The 16,493-nt window shown below is 35.6% G+C and overlaps 1 pseudogene; it reads left to right on the top strand.

The window, feature by feature from the left end:
• Positions 1-9,379: 9,379 nt before the first annotated feature.
• On the top strand, positions 9,380-16,249 carry LOC122092996 (annotated as a pseudogene).
• The last annotated feature ends 244 nt before the right edge of the window (positions 16,250-16,493 follow it).

The following is a 16,493-nucleotide window of genomic DNA, read 5'->3' as shown; positions in this document are numbered from 1 at the left end:
TAGTGTGCATATAAGAAATAGCTAACCAAAATAATTCTCCATGCCAGTTTAGGGTTTGTGATTTATATAAGCAAGATGAAAAAAGCAGAAGGAAATGAAGTAGTTTTATTTTCAAGAGAAGTTTAGAAAGATTGGGACACTAAGTCGTTGCTTAGGTGACTAGGTGGAGAATGGGGGTCTAGGCAGGCCTTGTCTATTTTACGTGAGTTATGAACAACCTAATTGAATATATATATATATATATATATAAGTTAACATAAAGTGAACATATAGAAGCTAACATTAACTGAACAAGAAACTAGCTCAAATAGGGTTGAACTTAGTAGAATCCTAATCCAACCTAACTAAAACATTTAATAACATGTAAAATAAATAAATAAAGATACTTAACTAACTAATTTTGTATGCCTAGCCTCAACCCATATTATTGGCCCATTAAAGGCCCAATATGGATATAACCCAACCCTTATTCCTAATAAAACAATCTCATTTTGGTTATGTATCAGTTCTCCTGCGGTAGGTCTTCAGATCCACATCACACCTGACTATGGACAATGAAAGCCAACAAAGTGCTGATCCGTTTCTCTGGTTCTAGGCAAGCTATGAAGGATTGGGGTTTGGAGCCAAAGAGTGTCAAGAACATTGTTAGAAGATTGTAGCAGAATACCAGTACAACGGAGAGAAAAAGTGATTTTCAAGTACACTCACTCTCACTTGTGTATTTGAAAATCATACCTCGAAATTAAAGCCCATATTTCCCCTATCATTTAATTTCAAAAATAGCAAGTAGGTTCACTGTTTGAAATTCAAACTTTTGGTTACAGCCTTACAAGTTAATGACCAAATAACCAGATAGAGACTCGGACTGAACTTACTAATGGCCCAAAAAAGCATTAAAGTGGATACAACCTGCACTGATATATACCTAGAATCACACACATGACCCTAACATCTCAGCCATAGGACATAAAAAGATGACCCTAATATCTCAGCCAAGTTCTGACACAATGCCCCACATCCACTACTTCATGCCAGATTGGAACTACAGCTCTTACTTGTTTGTACACGTTCCCCTGCTGATTTAAAACCCCTGTAATAGTGGCACTCACAAATGGTCTTCATCCTATTCTATAGCCATATCATGACTTCATGAGCCATGATGAAATAGTTGTCAATAAGGCATAACCCAATCATAAAAGTATCTTGACATCCTTCCCAGGCCATCTTTACCAACATATTTCAGTTTTCCGGAACCATTTAACTTTTTGTAAGCTGAGAACCTATATCATCAATTTAACCAATTGAATGCAGCACTACACATATCTGACCACATCCAACCCAGGCTATACAACAGCCAGAAACAACTGAGTGTGGTCAGCACTACACATATCTGACCACATCCAACCCAGGCTATACAACAGCCAGAAACAACTGAGTGTGGTGGCACTACACATATCTGACCGCATCCAACCCAGGCTATACAGCAGCCAAATAACTAGAATAACTAGACTAATAGATACAATCAGATCACACATCATAATTTGTACTTAATTAGGTAAGTCAACATTAGTTATTTATCACATGGATTTTTAGGAAAAAGTAACCACACATCAATGCAGAATCAATTTGGCAGAGAACAACCAATCTTGGAATAAATTAGATCAGTCGCATGAGAAAAATGTGATGGCATCTGACAACCTTATCATGGAGCATGAAGTAGGAAACAAATATGTACATCATTCACACCAGAACTTGGAAATAATATAACAGGTATGGCAGCTTACCTGATTTCTGACCTCAGAAAACACATAAAAATCAATCAGTCGTGCACGATGCTTTCTTCTCACATATGGAATTTACCTAGGCCAACAACGATTGTGGTTAGTGCACTTCACATACCAGAAAAGCAGAAACAAAGGGATGTCGTTTCATCACATGCCTTGATATCTAATAGTGAGAGGAATGCTTGATGAACAATACTTATTGTTGAATGAAGAAGATGACAAAAGAATAATAAGAAAAGTAGAAGGATTGAGATAGGATGGTTTGTGGGATGGTCTTTTAGTTACAACCTGAATGTTCTTTTTGTTAAATTATTTTTTCTTATTCATAATATGTTAATTTCTTTTGCAGAGTAATGTTGACCTGGATGGATCAACATCCTTACCACCGGCCACCAACTACCAATCATGGGATCGTCGAAGGAGATCAGCTACCCCCAATTGGACCTTCCCAGGTATAACTCTAATGATCCTAATACATATATATGCCTTCCCTTCACAAACACTTATTTTTTAACTTGTTAAGGCTAACGTCAAAAATCTCATCTAAATTGAATTTGCAGGTTTGACATTATAACTTTGTTAAGGCTACTTTTTGAATCATGAGATTTTCTTATATTGAATTTTGACATTTTGTTTTGTTCCTAGTTTCTAGTTTCCTTGTTCAGCTAGCCAACTTCATTATCTTGGCAACCGACCATTGGATTCCTTGCAAATTTTATTGTTAGATTCTGTTGTCTGATTAGGGTATTCAACCAGATGACTGGCCACATCAAACTTGCTTTACTTTTATTTAAATAATTCTTTGTTTGCTGGTTTCTGGTTTGCTAATGGATTTCTGACTTCCTAATTCTTAGGTGATTCAGAAACCCATTACTAGTGTGCATATAATGCCGCACGTTGTCTAAGGCCCTCTTTGGTATCATTTTTCTTTTTTCTTTTTATCTATTTAACAAAAATCATTAATGAAAACCATTTTTTATCAAAACATAAAAATGGTTTGGTAACTACTTGACAAAAATAATTTTTTGTGAGAAATAGTTTGGTATCTCTATGTGCAAAATAGTTTTTTTAAAGAAATGGGTGAAGAGATTCCCTTCACCTATCTTTCTTATAACTCTCTTTCTCCACTTTGGACTGAAGAAGAGGGGGCAAGGGGCTTGGATTTCTAGTTACAAAGCAAATTACTACTTTTCCCCTCCATATTGAGCCTTTAAGCACATGCTCATTAAAGTCCAGCGCAAAAATAACTGCAAATCATTTTTGACCAAAATACATAAATGACTCTTGATCTCTTTTTGGTTTTTGTGTTTTACCAATTTTTTTTAAATAGAAACAAGCTCCATAAATGATACCAAATGCAACCAAAACCATTTTTGTGAACAAAAATAAAAAAGAAAAATGATACCGAAGATGGCCTAAATTACTAACTTAAGAAGTCCTTGTTCCACTGGTCATATCACTACCAATATAATGTACAACCGTAATGAATCAACACATTATGATTTATGGTATTCCCATACTATAGCCTTGGGCAGTAATTTAGAAAAACTCTGATGGTGTCCAATTTCCAGTTGAGAGTAGGGTACTGGGAAACAGTCAACAGTTCAAAAACTTAGCTAATCTTCATGGCTGGTTTAGGAGACATCAGGATCTCAAAATTAGAAGGTAAATCTTCAGAAGAGCAACTTGCTTCCTACCACTACATCTAGACATCAGATGGGGATGAAATTGTTACCGAAGGAACAATCTGAAGGCAGGATCACACCCTCCCTAGTTTCAGGAACGAGTGGTGAGAAGATCTGTAGTTACAAGGGCCTTAAAAAAATCTGTAGAAAACACCAACCCCCCAATACCACAGGCTTGTTTGCATCTTCAAATCAGATTCTGACAAAGGACTGAGGAGGATCCTACAACAAGGATCAGTTCAGCCTTCACTGGTTCTTAAAAAGAAGTAGAAAATGGAAGGGAGAATAATGAAGGGCCTTTCACCCCCTCACCACAATTGCCTCTCACAGTAACCGAGTCCCTCAGCCATAATTACAAATCATGTCTTCCTGGTTTTTTCTTGTATTTATAAAATTAAATAACAATTACAGAGAAAAAGTCTCCAAGGGTGAATGTAGATCCTTAACAGTAAGTTCTCAAAATAGAAACAAGGAAAATTTTCATGTACCACTCCTATTTTCAAACGTAATTAGGTGTACCCCACGTTTTTGAAAAAATATCTACTGTACCCTAATCAGTAATGGTTTTAACTTGAAAAGTGAAAAATACTGTTTTAACCCTGTTATGTCCCTCTATATAACAACCTATCCCGTCCGATGGAAACCCTCAAATCTACTGTTGAAATTCTACAAGTGAACGCTAGAAGATCACGGGCCTTTGTCTACCGACAACCTGCTCTTACTGCCGCCCTCTGCCGCCATGGAGGAACTGTTAGTAATTTGGTGTCTTCTTAAATTTATTGTCATTTAAGAAATGGAGTACTCAGAGGAATTGATCACTAAATTATGGTCTGTAGCATAAACCACTGCTGGACTCACATAGAAACTAAGAACGAAGAAGAGAATCAAATCCGATATCCACGATGTCATTCTCCAATCTCCTCTTTTCCTACCATAAAAACTGCTACTTCTTTATTTCAGGGATTAGATTGCTAGGGACCTTCATCTCTACAACTTGCACCATATTTATCAAAATAAAGTAGTGAAAACGTAAAGTGAAGCAGATTTCTTCAATTATATTTTCATCTTTCTAAAAGAGACGCTAACAAGAATTGATAGGGAAAGATACAAACACAAAATCAGACAGTCCGAAACACTCTAAAATTCAGGTTGAGTTTAACAAATCAATGATTGAACATCTGCTGAAATTTAGGACTTGATCTGCAGGTTGGATCAACCAGAATGGGTAATCCTAGAAGTACTAGGATAGGTGTGTAGAATAGTAATTTCATCACCCATACAAAATTCCTGAAGGGAGGAATCTGTAGAGTAACTGATTCTGATTGTCTACTATTAATCTCAGAAATATCAGATTGAAGAAACCAGTAAATCGAATCAGTATTTAAAAGGACAGAATTCCATTTAAGAGACAAGGGTAGAATAGGGATTTTAGTATGTCTACTGATCTACAGGGTCAGATCTGAATTAGAATCTCTCTAGAACATTGACGAACAGATTCCCAAAATTTGATGTTGTTCTACTTTCTGGATTCTTCTATAAGAATTCGTTCAAAAAAGTTTCTTGCTTATGTACTTCAACTAGAACAGTATTCACTAGAATGTGAATCGCAGAAAAATAGCCAGAACTTGAACTTGTTGATGGAGAGGAAGAAGGATGGAAGAATAGTATAGGGTATAGATGTCAAAGCTTCTCTTAGGCGTAGTCTAGGCGTCCAGGCTCTAACTTGGGTCTAAGGCGAGATCATGCCTTCTTGACACTTCACGAGTTTACGTTGACTTATATTTAATGTTTTGTTCTTTGAAGAATATGCTGATATAATATCATAGGCTTTGGTTATATGTTGGTTTCCATATTAGGCCATTACTAGCAAAAATATATCATGTTTCATTGATATGACTTTATGTTACATATAACCATAATTATATAATATTATCATTGCTCTGCTACATGTCATTAATGCACTCTTAGGGCGCCTAGTCAGACAAATATACTATAGAGAAAGAAAACACCCAAGCATCACACCACAAGGTGGTTTGGAAGGAGTAAACACAATGCAACCTTGATCGAACACAAGAGCATTTTCACCGATAGAGAAGGAGCAACAATAGCGATTTCATTAATCAAAATTCGTGTATAATGCTAGGTCTGCTTACAAACTTACATAGAAGACTAAAATACAAATCCCAACACTAAAAAGAGTAGGCCTAATCCAATCCTTAACTAATAAAGTAATCTAAACTGACTAGGAAAATGACTAGGAAACTGACTCAAAACAGGGCTCAACTTATAGAATACTTAACTAAAACACTTAATAACAAGTAAAATAAAGATACTTAACTAAATAATATGGCTAGCTGCTATCCATATTATGCCCATAAAAGTGACCCATTACAAATAAAATCCATTGGACGAAAGTCCCAACATGTATAGAACCCCAACCCAAGTCTTATTTCTATTAAGACAAGCTCATTTTGGTTATGTATGATACCTGGCTATTGGTAGTGTAAGCCAGCAAAGGGCTGATCAGTGTCTTTGGTTCTAGGCAAGGTATCAAGGATTGGTATTTGGGATCCAAGAGTGTCAAGAGGAATTTTTTTAGAAGATTGTAGCAGAGTACCAATACAACAGACAGAAATAGTGATTGAATTGGGGAAAAAAGAGAAGACAATGATGAAGAACAGGGTACAAAAACACTCGCCTTTGTCCTTGAAATTAAAGCCAGCATGTTTCCCTTATCTTTTAATTTCAAAAGTAGCAAGTTGGTTCACTGTTTAAAAATTCAAACTTTCGGTTACAATCATACAACTTTAATGACCAAATTACCTGATCGAGACTTTGACTGGACTTAGTAATGACCCGAAAAACCCTTAAAAGTGGAGACAACTGACTCATAGATACCTAGAAGCGCACACATGACCCTAACATCTCAGCCATTGAATACCTAAAAAAAAAGTTTTCCACGCATGTTTGTGGCTCCTTGCTGATAACCAAGTTCTGACACAATGCCCCACATCCTCTACTTTATGCCAAATTGGAACTACAGCTTTTACTTGTTTCTATACTTCTCACTGTTGAATCTGAACCCCTTTAATAGTGGCACTCACAGATGGTCTCATGCTATTCTATTGCCATATCATGACTTCATGAGCCATGAGCCTTAAGCCCATCATAAAATACTCTTATCATCCTTTCCAGGGCATCATTACCAACACGTTTCAGTTTTCTGAAACCATTTACCTTTTTTGTAATCTGGAAACCGATATCATCAGACCATGGTTGACAGTGACACTTCAGCACGACTTTGTGCTTTCCATTCCTACTATAAAGACAGTCTAACAGACCTGCAAATCACAATTTCACCAATTGAGTGCGGCACTACATATCTGACCACATCCAACCTAGGCTATACAGCTCCCAAAAATAACCAAACTATTAGATACAATCAGATCTCACAGCATAATTTGTACTTAATTAGGTAAGTCAAGATGAGTTATTTATCACATGGAATTTTGGGAAAGACTATAGAGTTCATCAAAAGTATATATATATATATATATATATGAAGAATCAGTTTGGCAAAGAACAGCTGATCTTAGAATAAATTAGATCAGCCCCATGAGAAAAAGAAGTACGTCATTTGCACTAAACCTTAGAAGAGTTCTCTAGCCACAAGTCATAATCAATTGCATTAGAAAGAAAAGAACTGGTATTGCACCTTAACCTGATTTCTGGCCTCAGAAAACTCAATCATTGTCCTGCACTATACTTTCTTCTCACATAAACTTTACCTAGGCCAACATCGATTGTGGTTAGTGCACTTCACTTGCCCGAAATGCAGAAACAAGGGGATCATTTCATCACATCCCTAGATATCTAACAGAGGAGAGGAAAGAGAAAAGGGTTGTATTAGAGCCTCTGTACCTTTGTTCGAGTTATAGAGAAGGAAAAAAGTAAACAAAGACTAGAAGTGCTAACCTCATAAATTCTGTAAGCAGAAATGCAAACACATACCAATCACTGTGAAAAATAATATTTATTTCCATCCCCTGATGTTATGGGATTCCTGATGCCCATTATCCCTTGTCATTCGATGTGTTCAGAACAGTAAGCAACCTGTGAGATCATTTCTGTGAGGTTAGGAAAGCCCAATGACTATGGAAGATATAGCAAGAATAAAAGGGTTTGGTTGTAGCATCTAGCTCTGACCCTTCTCATGTTATCCCTAACACATTAAATGGCAATTGACAACATTAGGTTCTTTTCAAATGACATTAGTATGAGACTTATGAGTTCATCTTAGTTTGGTTCTTTTCTCTTATTATTAGAAAATTTGAAACTCATGAGTATGTTAAGACATGTTTAAAGTAGGCAGGATTTATGCCTTAAAACCTTTTAATGTTGTAGCCTTGTTTGAAGCCAATATTGGTTAAGCCATTACAATGATCGAATCATATCTTTGGATCTTGGCCCAATGCAAGCAACTCACTATTCCAGGGGATCTTACCTAGTGGAAATTTCACTGTACATGAGGGTGATCATATTTCAATTTCTATTTTAGACATTGCCCTTCCACTTTTCTTGTTTAGTTTCAATTGACAGAATGTTCTTTTAATACTAGTTCAGTTATAAAGTAAAACAAAGGGATGTTTTGGTACTTTCATTAATAAAAATAAAAATGGACTAAGTAAACCGACATATTTGCAAGGGTATTTTTGGCCTAAGAGATCTAAGGTAGTTTCCACATATTGCCTTATGTACCAGTTGCTGAACCATGCTAAGTGGTTAGAATGAACAATAGATTTAATTTTGGACGAAAAATTATTTGTTCCATAACACAATTCCTCTTCCCTCCTCCCCAGTCAGTTTCTAGTATAAAATTTATTTATTACAAATACTGATTTTCTTTGCAAAATTCAGGTTGCAGCTGGAATTATTATGCATGATTTAAAGATAGGCAACATATTGACCCTAGGGAAGCCCTACTCACTACATTATTATTGGCATTGTTAATAGTGGGCTTTCCGATTTCCTCAGAACCCTATGGCTGATTAAATGAGGGACTCCCTCTAAAAACCAAGCCTGCAGGAGTTATCATTAGTGGCTGTTCATACATGTTGATGATATAGTGATCGCCATTTATGATGTGCCTTATGCGAGGGTGGGTTTTCTTCTTCGGAGGAGTCAATGTGTTGATGGGCTTGTTCATATACTTTTTCATCCCAAATACAGAGAACATACCAGAAAACCAATACGCCTAAAACGTGTGGAATAAACATTGGTTTTAGAGAAGATTCGTAATGTCAATTGGGTCATTGGCATTGTTAGTTGTGGGTCTGGGTAGTTGTTATTGCTGTCCATACATGTTGATGAACAATGTCGTTATCGCTATCTTTGTTGTGCCTTAACATTGGTTTTGAAGAAGATTAATATCAATGAAATATAAGACTCAGTTTTTGTGGTATTTATACTTAAAACAAGTTGAATTTGAACTAATGGAGAATTCCCTCTTGGCTCCTTATCGGTGGTGGTTGTTCTGTTGATCGGTTTGTGATATGTATTGGGGGAGGCTGTTTTGACTAACAATTGTTAGTTCATTCAATAGTTTCTTCTCTCGCAGTTACTGCTTTCAAATCCTTTCGTTTGTCACAGTTTTTGAGGAATAAAATGTATAACTAGTTTGTTTTGGCCTAAAATAGTTGATAAAACCAAATTTACGGTAAAATTATAATTTCCATTGTTTTGTAAGTTGGAAAATTTTCACGAGGTAAGATTTTACCAGGGTTCCCATATTTCTCTGAAAAACACTTGGTAAAAGTTTCTTGTAAATGGCTGGATAACTCAAATCCCAAAGTTCCGCATATTTTCTTCCCCGATGAAGCCAGAGTAATTCGACAATACATAGGTCTGTAAATGGCCGTAACTCAAAACCCAGAGTTCCTCTCATTGCTATCATTGAGCCGAAAACTCTCAGCTGCAAGTATGACATCGACAACATAGCACTTGAAAAGAACATGATAGATCTTCAAATTACATAGGGATTTCGAATTTTGCGAGAGGTATCTTCAATGATCAAATCTTCAAACGCAGTAGAACAGATAATCTATGTTCCTGTGCCTTTCTTTGGTGGTCCAAAGATAGCACAGGGAGGAATTGGAAGAAGATCCACTGGCATGGTTTTATTTCAAGTCCTTTATACGGATCCGACGATAATCTGGCAAAGTACAGAATAGTGAATTTTTTTTCCCAAACCAAAGAGGGGTCATATCATAAAGAATAGATTTTTTTTTTTGAAAACCAAAAGAGAGGACATCATATCATAAAATGGTGTTTGAGAAATAGATTCAAAACAGAGCCACACTCAAGCGTGACTCTTCCTAACTTTTAATTTTTAATTTTTTGTAATGGATCAATGCAGTAAATCCCATTGCCATAACCTATTCTCATCTGACCAGGTCGAATCACCAACGAATAGGGAAACAAAATAAAAACTGATTTAACAATTGGTGAGTTGTGGTGCGCAAAAATCCCATACTCACCAGGAGGTCTCCAGTTTGAGCCTCCTGGTTGTTATCTACTACCACTCCTTACCTATTAAAAAAAAAAAAAAAACTGATTTTCTAATTATGGCTTAAAGAATCGTAGGAAAGAAAGACCTCATAGTTAAAATGGATTAACCCGTTTCAGTTGGGCCTACTTGGGCTCAGTCAATTTTTAAAGTTGCACCGTGAACACCCAATTAGTTAAATGGGCTTTAGCTAACGTGGGTATGGTATAGTTGATAATTGGGCTGGTCAATCTTGGGCTCTAATTGGGCCGTCATAAATCTGTCTCAATTGGGCTATAGACCTATTTAAGTTTAAACGACCATTTTTAAAATTAGTCTTTTAAATGTGCTTGAAGATGAATACCAATAAAATGAGGCAAAGATGGGCATTACAAAGAAATATCTCATAGTTAAAATGGATTAAGACAAGGATGGACAAAGCAACTAAGTTGCTAAAGTACTTGGTCTTTAACCCATGAAACTCAAATCAATTAAACCATGCCTATACAACCCAAGTTTAGCAAGTTCAAATTAATTAAACTATGCTTGAAAAAAGATGAATATTCAAATAACAATCACCACCATCTCAACTGTACATATCACATAGCCTTAGTATTAAATACGAGTAATATTAAAGGGGTCAGGCTAGATCGAGCTTAAAAAAGTCGGTTCAAGTCAGGCTTGTAATTGTTTCAGGGCGATCCGGTGCCCGTCAAGCTAGGTGGTTGCACTGTGTACTACCTATTTATAAAAGTGTTGGGCTCAAGCCTGACACATTTATTAATTGGGCCGGTCTAGGTTGGGCCATAAATGTGTTGGGCTTGGTTAGATCTACCGGTGTAGGCCTGGAATTGACACCCTTAGATGATGTGTTTATAGATTAAAACAGTTAAAATAATAAGGGATAAAACAATAATGAAATAGATGGCAGTGATGAGAAAAGATATGGACGTCTTTGGGTGAAGAAAAAATTAAGCCTTAAAATTGAATGTTGAATCTTTACCCAAAAAAAAATTGAATGTTGAATCATGATTTGATTAGAGCAAATAAAAGGCTTTTACAGAATGTTCTAGAATTAATATAACCCCAACTTCTTTTTTCTTGTTTAATAAATTTCAAACATCGATTTGAATTGTTGACCTTGGGTGTTTGGGGTTCGTTTAATCAATAAAGATGTATCTAAGAAAAAGTTAGGTTTTACATGGGGTGCAAATTTAAAACATGTGCCTGCCCTGAGCCCAAACAGGGCTTGGGCTTGAATAGGTCGGGCTTGAGCTGAAGTCTTGGGTTGAGCGCCGCCCAACCCAGTCCGGCACCTATTCTATATAACTTATATAAATTATTACATATTACATTTAAGGATTTACATCTTTAGAGTTATTTGTTTTTAAGAATGATGATTTTTTTATTTTAATACTGATTCTCTCTCTCTCTCTGGGTTGGGCCTAGGTAGAGATATCTTAGCCCAACTTTAGACCCGGGATAGGATGATGCTGAGCAAAGAGGACTTGTTGCTCGATTGGGGTTTTAAAAAACCTAGCCATGTTTCATTCCTAGTTCTACCATATTCAAATTGGCATTTGGGATCATGGATTTAAAAATTGGTATAAGGTTTGGTGTGTGAATCAACCTATTTGTATCGATATTGGCAATGCCTAATACTGGTACCTGATCATTTTTAGGTGAATTGGGGGCAATATCGGATACAGATTTGGATCAGCAGATCGGACGCAATATGGTAATTTACAAAGTGTAAGATGTTCCAACCTTAAGATCTTACTCGATACAAATCTGAAAGACTTAAAACATTTGAGAACGTACCATGTTTAGGTGATCTTGGCATATAGTGCAAATAACTGGTTTAATGGATACATTTGCAGACCTAAAAATGCCAAATATACATTCTTCTTCCTAATCACTTTTTAGGTACTTTGCATGGTTTTTTGTCATTTTTGTTGTTTTTACTTCAATCCTAACATATATGTTGTGTTAAGGAGGTTAGATGCAGTATTTGTGTTTCATTGATTGATTTTATGATTTTTTTTTTTAATGGGGTGGGGGTGTCCCATGAAACAGCATGAAATATGAATTTTCATTATTTCTTAATTTCAGTTAATAATTAAAAATAACAATAAACATGGATGAATTTTCTGACATTCAAGTTTGCTCTAGATAAAAACTTAAATCTACCACTTCAAAATAATAATAAAAAAATAAAAAAATAAAAAAATAAAAAAATCTACAACTTCTTTGTATGATTTGGGTTTTAGTGGATTTTTTGCCAAAAATCCTCTAAAAATATGGATGAATTTGTTGACATTCAAGTTTGCTCTATTTGTAACTTCACGATGTTTAAGTTCACTCAAATTGAATTCTAATTTTTGACTATCCATTTATATCTCTAAAATTTAAATAAATTGCTTATATGGAATAGAAGAAATTATTTGATTTGTAGGAGTATAAAAATCTCGTTTGATTGTGAAATAATTTTAATTTACATTTACATCTTCTACAATTTGACTAGCGAATAGAAGAAATAAAAGAAAAATGGGCTATACATTTTGGATCCGGCTCCTCTCCTTAGCTCTGATTATCCAATCTTGCCCATAGCTACTTCGACGATCGACACCTATCCAAAGCTCATCTAATGACTGTGGTACCTTCTTCAAAAAAACTACTCATCTCCATGGATCCAATCCTTATCTCTTCTCTTATCTCCCAATTGAAGCAAATCGGACCCTCCCTATCTCTTCTCTTATCTCCCACAAATCAAAACGAAATCCCGCGTGAAACTCTTCCATTATCTTCTCCCAAAAACCAGAAAACTTGAGGCTGATAATTTTCATTAAGGCTATGTTTGGTTGGAAGGGGAATTTAAAGGGAAGGGAAGTGAAAATTTTATACTTAAAAACGGAATGCTTATAATCATTATCCCATGTGATTCAATGAGATTATATAAACTACTTAATTTTCTTAACCATATTTGATAATGATACATTTTACATGTAATTTCTATTTTACATATTATAGCAAAGGGTTTTGGATGTAAAGTAAAATGAAATTTTATAACCAAATATGAAATGATTTAAAGTAATGATCTAGTCACATGAGGTAATTATTATATATATTTCTTTTTTTAACTATGAAAATTTCACTTCCCTTCCCTTCCCTTTAATTCCCCTTAGAACCAAACATAGCCTAAAGGCAGGCAACTTAAAACGCAAATTAAGAATATGCGGAAGAATAAAAAGACAAATGAGCTATTAAGAAATTAATTAAAAAAAAAGTTAAAGTGAATTGAAAAAATGAGACTTTATAAACCCTAAACCTTTGGAGATTATTAGTGACTGCGATATTTCTCAGAGCCTAAGTGGAGGTTAGAAGTAGGAGAAGAGACAAGGCGGGAAAAAAATTAGAAATGGATACGCATAGAGAGAAGTAGAAATTAGGGTACGAAATCAAAGAAAGAGATCGACGGAGAGATAGAGAGAGAGAACCTTGCAAGAAGGAGAGGAGGAGCTGGTCAGGCTTCTTTGACAAGGTAGCAGAGAGAGAGAGAGAGAGAGAGAGAGAGTTTTTGGGTTACTAAATTCAATCGCACTCTCTACTTCGTGAACCATAGCAGAAGATTTCAGAAAACTAACCCAAGGGGTAGCAGCAGTTGCTAAGCAACGAACTTGGTACGAGTCATAAACTTGGACGTTTTGAGTTCGAGTCCCACTAGGCACACCTTGGGCCACTCATACGGGGTGTTTAATGTTCTCACTGCTTTCAGTAATATTATAAAAAGAAATGGATTAGGATCTCATTATTTACTAATATGCCCTTAATGACTAAAATTCTTGCCAAATGATTTTTACCTTGGCCCCTTAATCAAAATGTCCGAAATGAATGTCATTTCACTTTCCCTATAAGCTTTGTTTGGCTGTAAGGAAAATTAAAGGGAAGAAAAGTGAAAATTTTTTAATCTAAAATAGAATTTTTTGCAATCATAATCCAACATAATTGTATAACTTACTTAAGATTCTTCCCATATTTAGTAATGATGTTTTTTAGATATAATTTTTATTTGAATTTTTAAATATAATGAATTATATGCAAATGAAAACTAAATATGGATTTATTTTGAAGTTATTAAAATAATCATGTGAGATAATGACTAGAAATTTTAGGTTTGAAATTTCACTTCCATTACCTTTAATTTCCCTTACTATCAAACAGGAGCCTATAGTTTTACTTATCTCATTTCAATCCGAAATAATCATAACTTTGATTTTAAAGTCATTCAAAGAGCTTAGAAAGTTCTTTCAAGGCAAAAATAATTAGATAAATGGAAGATTGCACCAAAGATCCAACTAATGGAAAAAGATTGCTCAAAATGTATGGTTTAAGAGCCCCAATAGATATTATAAAAAGAAATAAGAAAAACCTCCAAAAAAAAATTGTCATCTGGCTATCAACAACTATGTATGCTGTTTTATTTATTTTTTCTTTTCTATAAAAGGGTGATTCTCTCCCGGAGTGAGGCTTCTACACTAGTGCATGGGTCAATGAAACGCATGTTCGTAGAAGCATCAACATGGCATGCATTATTGCTTTCATAGGGGCTGGGCCGATGGAGTTGTCATTTTGTCCCCTTGTTTGGGCGTAGTCCCACACTCTCCCACATAATACAATTTCCCAAGGAAAAAAAAAACTATATGTACTGTATTTTCCTCCTCATTTATAATTATTTTAGATTTCTTTAATACTTTGGCTTCTTAATTTGAGCCATTGGATACAGTTTCCTTGTTAAATATATATATATATATATATATTTTTTAATAAAAAGTGCGTGTTCTAGAGGATCATGGTGATTTAATTCAAATTAAATAACTTGGCTTTCATTGGCCAAAACACGCGGCAATTTTGTCTTTAAAATTTTTTTTTTTTTGATAAATTTTTATCTTTGTTACCACATGAAGAGGTTATGAGTCTTATGACTTTCCAAAGACTTACCACAAGGAAGAATGGGTACACTCATTGAACAACTCTAGGAAGAGAGGATCAACGAAAAAACCTCTTTGCAACACTGGGGATTCAAAATCAACTCTAAAAAATACAACAAACAAAGAGTGGGATGTTGTGGAGAAAAAGAGACAGTAGAAAATGCAAGGAGAGAGAGAGAGAGAGAGAACTCTTGCATTCAATGTGTTCTCTCTATGTTCTTGCCGTGCTCCTTATTTATAGAATTTAACTACCTTTCCCTCTAGCAATCAACAAGTCAAATGGTGAGAAGTGGAAGTATAACATTTAGAGTGAATTACACTCCCCTCCCCTGCGAAGTTTGTAATTATAAATTCTTCCCTCTGAAGTTGTAGATTCTATCAACCGTACCTTGACCGTGAGTGATAAACCGTTAAGTGAGGAATCATGTGTTACAAAATTTCATTAAACCCCAAAATACCCTTGGTCCAATGGAGATGACCTATTTGCCCTCAACCCTCATTATCTTCTTTCTTGATAAATCATTAACCGATTGGGATTTAGGATTCTTGAACTTGGGATTTAAGGTTCTGAAATCAGAGAGTGAAATTTAGGGTTTTGGCAATTGGATTTTGCCTCTCAGTGGGGTTTAGTGTTCCTGATATCGGGTTCTAGATTTGTTGGGTTTTCGAAAGAATCGGACATGGTTCTAAGCACTAGAACCATGAGGGACGTCCATGGCCTGCCCTCACGTCTCTGGTGTTAGTGCCCTCCTCAAGAAACTCTACCCCCATTGGAGCCCTGTCGTCATCAAATCAGCCATTATGACCACTGGTAAATGTAAGCCTCATCGATCACTTTGGTTTTGAGTTTATGATTTTATTATTGATCTGTGTGATATTTGTGCAGCAAGTACGAAGGATAATAGAAGGAAGTTGATGATGAATTCGAAAAACATGAGAGCAAACCCGTTCAACTATGGAGCTGGTGAAGTTCGACCCAACAGTGCCATGGATCCTGGTTTGGTCAACCTAACCACCATCGACTACAAGAACTTCCTATGTGCCATTGGCTACAACCAATCTATAATCAGCCACTTCTCTGAGTAAAAGCTCTCTTACAGATGGCCCAAGCCAGCCATCAATCTTTTGGATTTCAACTACCCTTCCATCACAATACCTGCCCTCTCTGGCACCACCACTGTGACTAGGAAGCTTAAGAATGTTAGGTAGTTTCCAATTACATACAAGGCCCAGATTCGCCATATCTGATTTCTATGCACAATCAAAGAAGCCTTTTTGTTCTCTCAGCTTTACGTTTATCTCCTTGCAAGAATTTTGATTAGGATCACTAATCTCATGAAATGTCAAGGGTAGGAACCCTAAAACCAAAATCGATTTGTGTTTACACAAAGGGGATGGGGTAAAAATGACATTTAACCTTTGATTCTAACAGTGTTAATCCCACAGAGTATGTTTGTAATTATAAATTTTGTAGGGGGTCTGAGTATAATAG

Source organism: Macadamia integrifolia, chromosome 11, assembly GCF_013358625.1.
Source record: "Macadamia integrifolia cultivar HAES 741 chromosome 11, SCU_Mint_v3, whole genome shotgun sequence".
NCBI classification, from domain to species: domain Eukaryota; kingdom Viridiplantae; phylum Streptophyta; class Magnoliopsida; order Proteales; family Proteaceae; genus Macadamia; species Macadamia integrifolia.
Note: the sequence above shows the minus strand (reverse complement) of the source record. Positions and strands in the feature narration are given on the sequence as shown.